Source organism: Cherax quadricarinatus, unplaced genomic scaffold (genome assembly GCF_038502225.1).
Source record: "Cherax quadricarinatus isolate ZL_2023a unplaced genomic scaffold, ASM3850222v1 Contig2340, whole genome shotgun sequence".
Classification (NCBI taxonomy): Eukaryota; Metazoa; Arthropoda; class Malacostraca; order Decapoda; family Parastacidae; genus Cherax; species Cherax quadricarinatus.
Genome location: NW_027197366.1, coordinates 3486 through 19315, shown reverse-complemented (window position 1 = coordinate 19315; position 15830 = coordinate 3486).

Here is a 15830-nt window from a genome sequence, read left to right as displayed (position 1 = left end):
TTTCTTTACGTGCTTGGCTAGGTGTGGGTTCCAAACTGGTGCCGCATACTCCAATATGAACCTAACGTACACGGTGTACAGGGTCCTGAATGATTCCTTATTAAGATGTCGGAATTATGTTCTGAGGTTTGCTAGGCGCCCACGTGTCTTACTGTGTGTGGTGGTGCTAGTTGTGTGCTGTGTCTTACTGTGTGTGGTGGTGCTAGTTGTGTGCTGTGTCTTACTGTGTGTGATGGTGCTAGTTGTGTGCTGTGTCTTACTGTGTGTGGTGGTGCTAGTTGTGTGCTGTGTCTTACTGTGTGTGATGGTGCTAGTTGTGTGCTGTGTCTTACTGTGTGTGGTGGTACTAGTTGTGTGCTGTGTCTTACTGTGTGTGATGGTGCTAGTTGTGTACTGTGTCTTACTGTGTGTGGTGGTGCTAGTTGTGTGCTGTGTCTTACTGTGTGTGATGGTGCTAGTTGTGTACTGTGTCTTACTGTGTGTGGTGGTGCTAGTTGTGTACTGTGTCTTACTGTGTGAGGTGGTGCTAGTTGCGTACTGTGTCTTACTGTGTGTGGTGGTGCTAGTTGTGTACTGTGTCTTACTGTGTGTGATAGTGCTAGTTCTGTACTGTGTGTGATGGTGCTAGTTATGTACTCTGTCTTACTGCGTGTGATGATGCTAGTTGTGTACTGTGTCTTACTGTGTGTGGTGGTGCAAGTTGTCTACTGTGTCTTACTGTGTGTGGTGGTGCTAGTTGTGTACTGTGTCTTACTGTGTGTGATGATGCTAGTTGTGTACTGTGTCCTACTGTGTGTGGTGGTGCTAGTTGTGTACTGCATCTTACTGTGAGTGATGATGCTAGTTGTGCACTGAGTCTTACTGTGTGTGGTGGTGCTAGTTGTGTACTGTGTCCTACTGCGTGTGATGATGCTAGTTGTGTACTGTGTCTTACTGTGTGCGGTGGTGCTAGTTGTGTACTGTGTCTTACTGTGTGTGGTGGTGCTAGTTGTGTATTGTGTCTTTCTGTGTGTGGTGGTGTTAGTTGTGTACTGTGTCTTACTGTGTGTGATGATGCTAGTCGTGTACTGTGACCTACTGTGTGTGATAGTGCTAGTTCTGTACTGTGTGTGATGGTGCTAGTTATGTACTGTGTCTTACTGTGTGTGATGATGCTAGTTGATAAACTAGACACATATACAACTCTTGGGAATCTTCATTGAGGAGACGTTTCGCCACACAGTGGCTTCATCAGTCCATACGAAGGAGAAACTTGAAGAACAGGAGGAGAATGAGGTAATCAGTCCCTCAACCTTGAGTCGATGTGTTCAGTCCATCAATCTTGATTCTATTCAAGATTGATGGACTGAACACATCGACTCAAGGTTGAGGGACTGATTACCTCATTCTCCTCCTGTTCTTCAAGTTTCTCCTTCGTATGGACTGATGAAGCCACTGTGTGGCGAAACGTCTCCTCAATGAAGATTCCCAAGAGTTGTATATGTGTCTAATTTATCAACATGTCGGTTCACTGAACCATTCATCTACAAATGATGCTAGTTGTTTACTCTGTCTTACTGTGTGTGATGATGCTAGTTGTGCACTGTGTTTTAATGTGTGTGATGATGCTAGTTGTGTACTGTGTGTTACTCCGTGTGATGATGCTAGTTGTGTACTGTGTCTTACTGTGTGTGATGATGCTAGTTGTGTACTGTGTCTTACTGTGTGTGATGATGCTAGTTTTGCACTGTGTCTTACTGTGTGTGGTGGTGCTAGTTGTGTACTGTGTCTTACTGTGTGTGGTGGTGCTATTTGTGTACTGTGTCTTACTGTGCGTGATGATGCTAGTTGTTTACTGTGTCTTACTGTGTGTGATGATGCTAGTTGTGCACTGTGTCTTACTGTGTTTGATGATGCTAGTTGTGTACTGTGTCTTTCTGTGTGTGATGATACTAGTTGTGTACTGTGTCTTACTGTGTGTGATGATGCTAGTTGTGTTCTGTGTCTTACTGTGTGTGATGATGCGAGTTGTGTACTGTGTCTTTCTGTGTGTGTGGTGGTGCTAGTTTTGTACTGTGTCTTACTGTGTGTGATGATGCTAGTTGTGTACTGTGTCTTACTGTGTGTGTGGTGGTGCTAGTTGTGTACTGTGTCTTACTGTGTGTGATGATGCTAGTTGTGTACTGTGTCTTACTGTGTATGGTGGTGCTAGTTGTGTACTGTGTCTTACTGTGTGTGATGATACTAGTTGTGTACTGTGTCTTACTGTGTGTGTGATGATGCTAGTTGTGAACTGTGTCTTACTGTGTGTGGTGGTGCTAGTTGTGTACTGTGTCTTACTGTGTGTGTGATGATGCTAGTTGTGTACTGTGTCTTACTGTGTGTGATGATGCTAGTTTTGCACTGTGTCTTACTGTGTGTGATGATGCTAGTTGTGTACTGTGTCTTACTGAGTGTGTGATGCTAGTTGTGTACTGTGTCTTACTGTGTGTGATGATGCTAGTTGTGTACTCTGTCTTACTGTGTGTGTGGTGGTGCTAGTTGTGTACTGTGGCTTACTGTGTGTGTGGTTGTGCTAGTTGTGTACTGAGTCTTACTGTGAGTGGTGGTGCTAATTGTGTACTGTGTCTTACTGTGTGCGATGATGCTAGTTTTGCACTGTGTCTTACTGTGTGTGGTGGTGCTAGTTGTGTACTGTGTCTTACTGTGTGTGGTGGTGCTAATTGTGTACTATGTCTTACTGTGTGTGATGATGCTAGTTGTGCACTGTGTCTTACTGTGTGTGGTGATGCTAGTTGTATACTGTGTCTTACTGTGTGTGGTGGTGCTATTTATGTAGTGTGTCTTACTGTGTGTGGTTGTAATAGTTGTGTGCTGTGTCTTACTGTGTGTGGTGGTGCTAGTTGTGCATTGTGTCTTACTGTGTGTGATGATGCTAGTTTTGCACTGTGTCTTACTGTGTGTGATGATGCTAGTTGTGTACTGTGTCTTACTGTGTGTGTGATGCTAGTTGTGTACTGTGTCTTACTGTGTGTGATGATGCTAGTTGTGTACTGTGTCTTACTGTGTGTGTGGTGGTGCTAGTTGTGTACTGTGTCTTACTGTGTGTGGTGGTGCTAGTTGTGTACTGTGTCTTACTGTGTGTGTGGTGGTGCTAGTTGTGTACTGTGTCTTACTGTGTGGTGGTGCTATTTGTGTACTGTGTCTTACTGTGTGTAATGATGCTAGTTGTGTACTGTGTCTTACTGTGTGTGTGGTGGTGCTAGTTGTGTACTGTGTCTTACTGTGTGTGATGATGCTAGTTGTGTACTGTGTCTTACTGTGTGTGATGATGCTAGTTGTGTTCTGTGTCTTACTGTGTGTGATGATGCTAGTTGTGTACTGTGTCTTACTGAGTGTGGTGGTGCTATTTGTGTTCTGTGTCTTACTGCGTGTGGTTGTAATAGTTGTGTACTGTGTCTTACTGTGTGTGTGATGCTAGTTGTGTACTGTGTCTTACTGTGTGTGATGATGCTAGTTGTGTACTGTGTCTTACTGTGTGTGATGATGCTAGTTGTGTTCTGTGTCTTACTGTGTGTGATGATGCTAGTTGTGTACTGTGTCTTACTGAGTGTGGTGGTGCTATTTGTGTTCTGTGTCTTACTGCGTGTGGTTGTAATAGTTGTGTACTGTGTCTTACTGTGTGTGTGATGCTAGTTGTGTACTGTGTCTTACTGTGTGTGATGATGCTAGATGTGTATTGTGTCTTACTGTTTGTGTGGTGGTGCTAGTTGTGTACTGTGTCTTACTGAGTGTGGTGGTGCTAATTGTGTACTGTGTCTTACTGTGTGTGTGGTGGTGCTAGTTGTGTACTGTGTCTTACTGTGTGGTGGTGCTATTTGTGTACTGTGTCTTACTGTGTGTAATGATGCTAGTTGTGTACTGTGTCTTACTGTGTGTGTGGTGGTGCTAGTTGAGTACTGTGTCTTACTGTGTGTGATGATGCTAGTTGCGTAGTGTGTCTTACTGTGTGTGATGATGCTAGTTGTGTTCTGTGTCTTACTGTGTGTGATGATGCTAGTTGTGTACTGTGTCTTACTGTGTGTGGTGGTGCTATTTGTGTTCTGTGTCTTACTGCGTGTGGTTGTAATAGTTGTGTACTGTGTCTTACTGTGTGTGTGATGCTATTTGTGTACTGTGTCTTACTGTGTGTGATGATGCTAGTATTGCACTGTATCTTACTGTGTGTGATGATGCTAGTTGTGTACTGTGTCTTACTGTGTGTGTGATGCTAGTTGTGTACTGTGTCTTACTGTGTGTGATGATGCTAGTTGTGTACTGTGTCTTATTGTGTGTGTGGTGGTGCTAGTTGTGTACTGTGTCTAACTGTGTGTGTGGTGGTGCTAGTTGTGTACTGTGTCTTATTGTGTGTGGTGGTGCTAATTGTGTACTGTGTCTTACTGTGTGTGTGGTGGTGCTAGTTGTGTACTGTGTCTTACTGTGTGTGGTGGTGCTATTTGTGTATTGTGTCTTACTGTGTGTAATGATGCTAGTCGTGTACTGTGTCTTACTGTGTGTGTCGTGGTGCTAGTTGTGTTCTGTGTCTTACTGTGAGTGATGATGCTAGTTGTGTACTGTGTATTACTGTGTGTGATGATGCTAGTTGTGTAATGTGTCTTACTGTGAGTAATGATGCTAGTTGTGTACTGTGTCTTACTGTGTGTGTGGTGGTGCTAGTTGTGTACTGTGTCTTACTGTGAGTGATGATGCTAGTTGTGTACTGTGTCTTACTGTGTGTGGTGGTGCTAGTTGTGTAAACATTCTTACTGTGAGTAATGATGCTAGTTGTGTACTGTGTCTTACTGTGTGTGTGTTGGTGCTAGTTGTGTACTGTGTCTTACTGTGTGTGTGGTGGTGCTAGTTGTGCACTGTGTCTTACTGTGTGTGATGATGCTAGTTGTGTACTGTGTCTTACTGTGAGAGATGATGCTAATTGTGTACTGTGTCTTACTGTGTGTGATGATGCTAGTTGTGTACTGCGTCTTACTGTGTGTGATGATGCTAGTTGTGTACTGCGTCTTACTGTGTGTGATGATGCTAGTTGTGTACTGTGTCTTACTGTGTGTGTGGTGGTGCTAGTTGTGCACTGTGTCTTACTGTGTGTGATGATGCTAGTTGTGTACTGTGTCTTACTGTGTGTGATGACGCTAGTTGTGTACTGCGTGTTACTCTGTGTGATGATGCTAATTGTTTACTGTGTCTTACTGTGTGTGATGACGCTAGTTGTGTACTGTGTGTTACTTTGTGTGTGATGATGCTAGGTGTGTACTGCGTCTTACTGTGAGAGATGATGCTAATTGTGTACTGTGTCTTACTGTGTGTGATGACGCTAGTTGTGTACTGTTGTCTTACTGTGTGTGTGATGATGCTAGTTGTGTACTGTGTCTTACTGTGAGTGATGATGCTAGTTGTGTACTGTGTCTTACTGTGTGTGATGATGCTAGTTGTGTACTTTGTCTTACAGTGTATGATGATGCTAGTTGTGTACTGTGTCTTACTGTGAGTGATGATGCTAGTTTTGTACTTAGTCTTAATGTGTGTGATTATGCAAGTTGTGTACTGTGTCTTACTGTGTGTATGATGATGCTAGTTGTGTACTGTGTCTTACTGTGAGTGATGATGCTAGTTGTGTACTGTGTCTTACTGTGTGTGATGATGCTAGTTGTTTACTCTGTCTTACTGTGTGTGATGATGCTAGTTTTGCACTGTGTTTTAATGTGTGTGATGATGCTAGTTGTGTACTGTGTGTTACTCCGTGTGATGATGCTAGTTTTGTACTGTGTCTTACTGTGTGTGGTCGTGCTAGTTATGTACTGTGTCTTACTGTGTGTGGTGGTGCTAGTTGTGTATTACAACCTAGGATTTCAAAGGCCTGTTATCCCAGGTGTAATGGGAGCAAAAGAAACACAGCAGAAAAAGTTTAGACTTATATTATCCTTCACCAATTTAGAACAGCAATATGTACACTATGTACAGTAATAAGTATAGTGCACGTCACGGTAAGCAAGGCAGAAATAGAAGCCACAAGATAGCAGACCGTGCTCAACCAGCTCTAGAATGGGAATGACAAGGGCAGACAGGAGAGCGGTATCCACATAACCTCTGCGATTGCCAATCCCACCTTCTTATTGGCCAGAACCTGGTCACTAGTTGAACGATGGGGCCCCATCACCAACTCTTAGCAACCTGGTTCGCTGGTTGGGGGAGATAGCCTGTAAATGAGGGTGTGTCCATGCGCCGAATAAAGGTTACGTACTCTTTGCATGCCACACCCCCACCCCCGAGAAGGCTCAGGATTAGGCTGCCACCTCCCAGTGGTAACCGTGCCGCCATGGCACAAAATAATGGGACCGCCTATCCTCTCCACCATCCAACTCTTAGATAGAGCTCAGCTTTCCTAGTGACCAAAAGCCAAACCCTAAACTTAGAGTGAGACAGCAGTCAGACAGGCTAGCATAGGTCCAAGATACAGGCGGACGGTAGCCCGCATCCCCTCACTAAAAAAAAAACCCACATCAGGGGATAAAAAAAAGAGCTTGAAAGGGGGTTACCACAAATACATCCTAACCTAAATAAAATATTAAACTAGACTCTTGACAAAGAGTCTGCCAACACATTTTCTTTGCCGGCAATATATTTATTTTTTATGTTGTAGGGCTGCAGCCTGAGCGTCCAACGCATAAGCCTTGCGTTGTGATTCTTCATGGCTTGGAGATAGACTAACGGGTTGTGATCACTGTAGACTGTGACCACCTGCGATGTCTGGCCCACATAAACATCGAAATGCTCCAAAGCCAGTACCAGCGCGAGGGCTTCTTTTTCAATGGTAGAGTAAGCTCTCTGATGTGGCTGGAACTTGGCTGAAAAGTATGCGACTGGCTGCAGCTTCTTGTTCCCGATTTGTAATAGTACCGCCCCAACCCCAGACTCACAAGCATCAACCTGTAATGAAAAAGGTTTGGAGAAGTCTGGAGACAGGAGAATGGGTGCAGAGCACAATAATCTTTTTGCTTTATTAAAAGCAGTGTTACAATCTGACGTCCAATTAAATGGAACTTTATGACTGGTAAGAGAGGTAAGAGGGGCTACAATATCTGAGAAATTCTTACAGAATCTTCTGTAAAATCCTATCATGCCTAGGAAACGTTGAAGAGATTTCCTATCATGAGGAACTGGATAATCTTTAATCGAAAGAACTTTAGCAAGTTTAGGTGCAACATTACCACTACCTACTTCATGGCCTAGAAAAGTGACAGTGGCCTGGCCAAAGGATGATTTAGATAAATTAACTGTTAAATGGGAACTCTTAAAGGTCTCAAACAGAGCCTTAAGTCTAAGTAGGTGTTGATCCCAAGTATCAGACACCATAACAATATCATCTAGGTACGCTGCCGTGCCTTCAAGTCCTTTAATAGCCTGATGGATAAGTTTCTGGAATGAAGAGGGGGAATTTTTCATTCCGAAGGGGGTAACTGTGTATTGATAATGACCTCCTGGAATTACGAAGGCAGAGATTTCCTTCGCCTTATCTGTCAAAGGTACCTGATAGTAACCTTTAAGGAGATCTAATTTGGACACAAAAGTAGCCTTACCCACAAAGTCAATTACGTCATCCAGACGAGGAAGAGGGTAAGCATCTGTAATTGTGACCTCGTTCACTTTAGGGTAGTCTGTGCACATACGAAACCCTCCATCAGCCTTTTTTACTAGGATGCACGGTGAAGCCCATGGACTAGATGACTCCTCCACTAAACCATGTTCTAACAAGAAGTCTACTTCCTGCTGAAGTAGCCCTTGCTTTTCAGGATTAGCTCTGTAGGGGGAGAGTTTAATTGGTTTAGATTTTCCCACATCTACATCATGGTAACCTAACGTACATTTTTTCGGCACATCCGAAAAAATATTAGGATATGACTGTAGAAGCTCAGTTAAATTGGTTGCTTGTATTTCAGATAATCCATCCATTAACGGGCTAGGATCCTTGAGGACAGAATTTGAAAGTTTAGTATTAATTTCAGAGATAGAGTGCAAAGAGTCAGAGTCGTCCTCAGAGGTAGAGGACAGAGTCATTACTGGGACTTTATCTGGTGTATGAAAGGCCTTGATTTGATTAATGTGGTAAGTTTTTGTTTTTGAGGTCTTATCAATGGGAGCTACCACATAATTTACATCAGATAATCTACTTACAATCTGCATAGGTCCCGTAAATCTAGCTTTCAAGGTGTGGCCAGGTATAGGTTCCTGCACCAACACCTTGTCTCCTGGATGGAAGGAGCGGAATTGTGCACTTCTGTCATACCTCTGTTTCATCTTACTTTGAGCTGTCTTTAGGTTAGCCTTGGCTAACTCACGTGCCACCTGCAACCTTGAAGACGGGTTGTAGAGTGCTGAGCTTACGTCTTCTCCCATCCATCCTTCTTTGAGCACCCGAAGAGGACCTCGTACATTGTGCCCAAAGATCAGCTCAAACGGACTATACCCTGTAGACTCTTGCACCGTCTCTCGTACTGAGAACAGCAACAACGGTAGAGATTCATCCCAATCTGTCGGAAAGTGCATGCAAAAACTTCTCATCATTGTTTTTAATGTTTGGTGGAATCTTTCCAAGGCGCCTTGGGACTGAGGGTGATAGGCAGTGGATAAGTTGTGAATTATCCCTAACCTAGTTAATACTTCCCTAAATGCTTTGGCAGTGAAGTTAGTACCTTGATCACTTTGTATAGTTTTAGGAATGCCAAAACAAGAAATGAATTTTGTTAAAGCTTTGAGAATAGCTTTAGTATTGATACTACGCATAGGGATTGCTTCAGGATATCTGGTTACTTTATCCATAATTGTAAATAAATACTGGTTTCCAGACTTTGACTTAGGTAGTGGACCTACACAATCTATAATTAAATCTGCAAAAGGTTCTCCATCAGCAGGTATGGGTTGGAGAGGTGCAGGTTTAATGGAATGTCCAGGTTTTCCAACTTGCTGACATTCTCGGCAACACCTAATATTATTCTTCACATCTTTCTTTAATTTTGGCCAATAAAATTCTTTTGTGATTCTATACAAGGTTTTTGTAATTCCTAAGTGACCTCCTAATGACGTATTATGAGCTATATTTAATATCTGAGGTCTATACTTGGTTGGAACCACTAACCTGTTGTATAATTGCCGGCCCTCTATCTCCTTACCAGTCTCAGTGCAGACCAAATAATCATTTTTAACTTCATAGTTGACTGGATGACCCAAAGAGAATTTACCCATGGCTGCCTGAAAAGCGAATTTTAAAGAAGGGTCCTTTCGTTGTTCCTCCCGGAAGGACAGTCCCTCGGGCATGGAAACAGAGACATCTGGCAATCCTGCAACCTGGGAATAGGAAGGCTTGATCGGGGTCTGTTCACTTGATTTACGAGACTCCGGCCGGTGTGTCTCATAAAACAACGTGGCTATTCCGAGATTGGAGTCGTCCAAGGATAGGTCAACATTCTCTCCAGACAACCCTTGGGATGTTGCCCGAGTTATGGCCAACACTGGAGAAGCATTAATCATTATAGGTTCAGGACACGAACTAACAGTAGTAATGTTATTACCCAGTAATAACATGGCATTTTTCATGGGAAATCCTTTTGAGACACCTACAGTCAAGTACCCAGTGTAATATTTGCACTGTACATAAATTTTATGCAAAGGAACAGAATATATAGCTCCTCCAAATGCTTCCAATAAAACTGAGGAATTCAAAGAAGTATTCTCTGAAAGGGGTAATATTCCTTCTCTGACAAGTGAGCAATAAGCTCCAGTATCTCTAAAGGCATTTACTTTAGTTGGTTCTGAGTTTTCCTGAAGGGAAATAAGACTTTCGCAATAATAAGGGGCCATACCTTTTTCTACTTCTCTAGGGGACATGTTACTAGGGATATTAGAGATTTTCCCGATGGGTTGAGGTTTTTGGGGGCAGTTGGAACTGATGTGACCTACTTTATTACACCTGAAGCAGACGACAGGCTTGCCCTTTACTCCCTGATGACGTTGCAAGTGGTGTCGTTCTGGCTGGTGCCTCTCTGGATATTGTTGTCGAGATGCTCCATAAGTAGTTTGCCTCTCCGCAGGGGGACCATATGTTGAGAAGCGTGGCTCACCAGGTGACTTATTTGGATGACGTAGACGCTCTCCCTCCGGCTGGCACTTCATTCTCCAATGTTGTCGATCTCTGCTCACGCCAGACTGTTGAAAAGAGAGACGGGACCGCTCGGACAAGGAGCGGTTCGTTTCGAAGGTATCAGCCCACCTGGCTGCCTCCAATGCAGTGGTTAAGTCACGATCCTGCAGAAAGACACGAACCTCGTGTCCCACAGACTCCAGCAGGTTATCAATCAGAATAAGCTGCACCAGCTCCTCAAAGTTAGAGACACCACTCGCTTTATACCAGCTGGTAAAAGCTTTGGTTTGCTGTCTCACAAAGTCCACCAGGGATTGACCAAGCTGCCGCCTGTTCAATTTGAAGGTCTTACGATATTTAGCTGGGATACATGTATATGCTCCCAACACTGTGGTCTTCACTATTTGATAATCAGAGAATTCAGCGTCAGTTAATACCGACGTAAATTCCTGTGCCTTACCCAATAATGCTGTATGAACCAATGCTGCCCAGTGCTGTTCCGGCCACCTCAAGGCTCGAGCCTGATTTTCGAAGCTTTCGAAAAATTGCTCTGGTTCGGCCTCATTGAAGCGGGGAACAAGCTGTACTGCTTTTTGTAAACTGAAATCGTTTACAGAATGCGAAAACTGCCTCCTTTCTCTTTCCCTATCAAATTCTTCCCTTGCGAATGCTCTCTGTTCCCTAGTTTGCTCCAGCGTGATTTTTGCCAGCTCAAGTGCCAAGGACGCTGATTCACCTCGAGACAACCCAGCTGCACTATACTGACCATCTTGCTCCGTAGGTGTATCATCTTCCTCATGCGAGAACATAGGAGTTTTTTCCCTAGCTCCCGTAGAGGGAGGAGTTTGATGTGCCATCTCTTCTTCAATAAGTTTGTCAGCAATAAGTGAACGCAGTTGCGCAGCTGTAAGAGTGCGTTTATAGGGAATGCCAATGGTTTAGTTAGTTAGTTTAATATGTTTATTATGCACCCCATACCCATCCTGTGGGCGGTAGTCAAAAGATTACAGAGGTACATAATTGGTCCAGGGACTGGACTCCAAAGTTTTGATAGCTGAGCAAGTTACAGAGGTAATGAACTCACAATTTACAAAGGTAATGAACTCACAATTTACAAAGGTAATGAACTCACAATTTACAAAGGTAATGAACTCCAGGTAAGTCTGGTCACAATCATGAAAAGTTACAAAGGTATTTACAGATTACAGAGGTACGTAATGGGTCCAGGGACTGGGCCCCCAAAGTTTTGATAGCTGAACTAGGTACAAAGGTAATGAGCTCACAAGTTACAAAGGTAATGAATTCTGTAGAATGGTTACTTACGTTTATACTTTGGCTACAATCATGAACAAATTATAGAGTAATGAGCAATTCACACTTCCACACCCGGTCACAACTGTAATGAGTTATTGGTGCAAATATTGATTGTTGAGTCACACACACCACACACACACACACACACACACACACACACACACACACACACACACACACACACACACACACACACACACACACAACACACACACACACACTTTAGTTTAATATCTTTATGCACCCCATACCCATCCTGTGGGCGGTAGTCAAAAGATTACAAAGGTACATAATGGGTCCAGTGACTGGACCCCAAAGTTATGACAGCTGAACTAGTTACAAAGGTAATGAACTCCAGGTAGATCTGGTCACTAATCATGGCAAGTTACAGAGGTAATGAATCAGCTTCACTCCTATACATGGTTACAGTCATGAACAAATTACAAAGTAATGAACCACTGATACGTCCACACCTGGTCACAATTGTAATGAGTTATAAATACAAATATTAAGTGGATCATACACCCACACTAGCGCGCGCGCGCACATACACACACGAGGGCGCACGCACGGACATGTGCACACGAGCGTACAAATATATGCATACACACAAGGACGCACACCCACACACACACACCCACACACACACACACACCCTCACACACACCCACACACACACCCTCACACACACCCACACACACACACCCACACACACACACACACACCCACACACCCACACACGCACACACACACCCACACACGCACACACACACACACACACACACGCACACACACACACACACCCTCACACACACCTGCACACACACCCTCACACACACCCACACACACACACACACACACACACACACACACACACACACACACACACACACACACACCCTCACACACACCCACACACACACACACACACACACACACACACACACACACACACACACACACACACACACACACACACACACATGCACACATGCACACATGTGGTAATGCTTTATTTACAGCTAGCAAAGTCAGGGTATTTCTCCAGAATGGTCTGCAATATACCACTGTGGATAAAATACTTAGCCATTTCTTGAACACTTCTGAGTGAGTTGTTTCTAAATTCATTAATTTTATCACACTCCAGTACATAATGACGCAAGGTGTGACAATAATCCATCTGGCAAAGTTTACATTTCGTTTGGTCTACATCTGGTGGTGGTGATTTAACCTGCCAAAGATACTTGTAACCCAGCCGGAGCCGGGCAGTAGTGACATCCAAGAGTCTGCTTATTTTGTTGGATGCACCATAGACATGTGGCTCCTCCTGCATGATGGAATGATGATAGATGGACTGACTTGTGTCAATCTCCCTAAGTCTTAAGTCAATAAAGTTCATTTGAAGTTCTTTTCGTATTATTGTTCTCAAACTGCTAAATGACAACCCAAGATTGTAATCTACCCCCTCTTTGAAAGCATACAGCTTAGCCAATTTATCAGTTCTATCATGCATCTGAAGACCAATGTGAGATGGAATCCACAGCATGTGCACTCTGACTCCACTGTCCACAATCTTACCATATCTATGTCTGGCTTCTGACACAAGCATGCCACAATTTATACTTAATGAGTTGAGAGCATTTATGGATGACAGAGAATCAGTTACAATTAAAGTGTCAACCTTAGATACATGGACACATTTGAGTGCAAGGAGTATGGCAAACAGTTCTGTTTGAAGGGTAGAGGCCCAGTTATTGATGCGTGCTCCAATTTCTTTATGAGAGCCATCACTCTGTGTGACAACAGCAGCACTACCAGCTGCACCAGTGGACTGGTGAACAGAACCATCGACGTAAATAATTTGTGAAAGATTGTTCTGTGTGACTAAGTTATCAATACAGCTTAAGGCATCATGTTTGGCTTCAAGACGAAGCTTTGGTTGTGATTTAAGAAGAGTTTTGGGGGGAAATGGAGGAATGGTAGTTTGGAATGGGGTAATATCCCATGGAGCAGGGAAATGTCTCTGTTGTCCAACTTGATATAGATCATGTAGCTGGTTCATGCGGAGGTCGGTTCCAGTTTTTTCGATCCATCTGGAAGGATGTTCACCAGTGCTGAGGAAAGTTTGGAGGGCTTCTGTGCAGGGGTTTGAATGGGCTAGCCTAAGCATATTGACCCCAATAAGGATATTTCTTTCAGTAACACGATCTCTAATGCTTGGAATATTAAGTTCTTTCCGCATATTTAAAATTTTGGCAGTACGAGGGCATCCTAGGATGATCCTCATTGCTTCGTTTTGCAGTTTTTCCAGCCCTCAAAGCTTCCAGTCAGACACGAGTGCAAGTAGTGGCGCTGCATAATCAACCAATGATCTAATATAAGCAAGATACATCATTTTCACAATTTTAACATTAGCACCATACCTGGGATGAAAACCTGCCACAACTCTAAGTGCTCTCAGCCTTTCTTTGTCTTTGTATTGGCGACAAAGTCTCGTTACAACAGGTCCAAGTAGTGGAACCTCAAAGCCTAGATACCTGTATCTGCTTACATATTCTAGAAGAGACCCATCATGCAACTGGATCTGACGAACTGTGCCTCTCTGCCGAGGAGGACGCCTGTTGAGTATCTTTGTTTTATCCCCTGAGATTATTAACCCCAGGTCCTGACACGAGGCTAAAACATGATTAAGAATGTTTTGGGTGTTGGAGAATCCGGTAGTGTGAATCATTATGTCATCAGCAAAACTAACCATATAATGATGGGGCTGGCTAGGCATGGCATTAAGTAAGGCATTAATCAAAATGTTGAAAAGGGTGGGACTAAGCACACCTCCCTGTGGGGTTCCTAATTCAAACTCTTTAGTTACACTTCTATGTCCCTGGAACAACACAGACGACTTTCTGTTGGACAGGTAACCTTTAATCCAGCGGAGAAGCCATCCTCCAACATCCATTCTGGCAAGTTCACTAATGATTACATGTCTGTCGGCTACATCAAAAGCGGATTTAAGGTCAAGGAACGTAGTGTATGAGCTGTCAGTGTGCAGAGTGAGAAAGGTGGTAATGCAATGATGCACACTCCTTCCATGCATGAAGCCATGCAACCGGGGTGACAAGAATTCCTTAATTCTGTGCATAAGACGATTAAGAATCATCCTTTCAAATGTTTTACACAAGCAGCTAGTAAGGGATATTGGGCGAAATGAGTTTTGTTGATTGGGCTTTGGAATGGGAATAATGAGGCTATTGGTCCATGATTTAGGGAGCTCCCCAGTGACATAACTCATGTTATATAATTCAAGTAAAGGATTACCTGGTACTCGACACAGCAATATGAGTATGTTGTAAGTAATACCATCCTAACCAGGCGACGTGGAGTTGCCCTTAGTTAGTGCTGCATCAAGTTCATAATTAGTGAAAGGAATGTTGCAGTCATCTGCCTTGCTGAGCATAAAGCAAACAAGTCTCTCCCTTGCATCATATTTGTCCATTAATTTCGCCTGTGTGGTACTGGGAAGACTGTCATAGCTAGATGTAGCAGCCCAAGCACTGACTAACTCATTCGCCCTATGCAAGGGATGAGGGTGTGTGATCTGCCCAGTTCTGTTACCCTTAATCCTATTTATGTCCCTCCATGCCCGGCTAAGTGGGGTGTGAGCATTGAGTCCATTGACAAATTGTTCCCAGTCTGTTTGCCGCAGCTCTGTCATACGCTCTCTGGCAGCAGAAAGGGCAGTTTGGAAGAGGCTCAGCATTTCAGGGGTACGATGGTTTCTATAGGCTAGGCCTAGTCTGCGAGCAGTACGTTTCAATGTTCGAAGTTTAGAATCATTGTAATAGGTATGATTTTTATAAGACTTATGATTATTATGGAAGTCATTTGGATTTAGAGTAGTAGGAGGTTTCAGAGGCGGCTCTAAGAAGTTCTGAATACTGCTCACAAGGTCATTGTTAAAAGTCTCGACAGAGGTACACTCATAGAAATTATACCAGTCAGTCACATGTGCAACAAAGTCATCATGTTGATCAGGGGAAACATTAAGACGTTTCCGTTTGAATATCCCACCAGGGAGAATAGTATTACCAATATCTAGAGAGGTTAGCCTTGGGAAATGATCAGACGCTATATCTGTTACAATGGAAGACTCACAGCTGGCAGAAGTAATGTTGAAGCCAAGACACAGATCAAGGACACCTCCATAGATATGTGTGGGTTCAAGGTCACCTACAATTTGCACATTATCATGACTGTTTAAGAGTGACAACAGTTGATTGCCATTACGATTACCAAACTGAGAGTTTCCAATGCTTTTGTGTCTTGCATTATAATCACCAATAATGAGAGT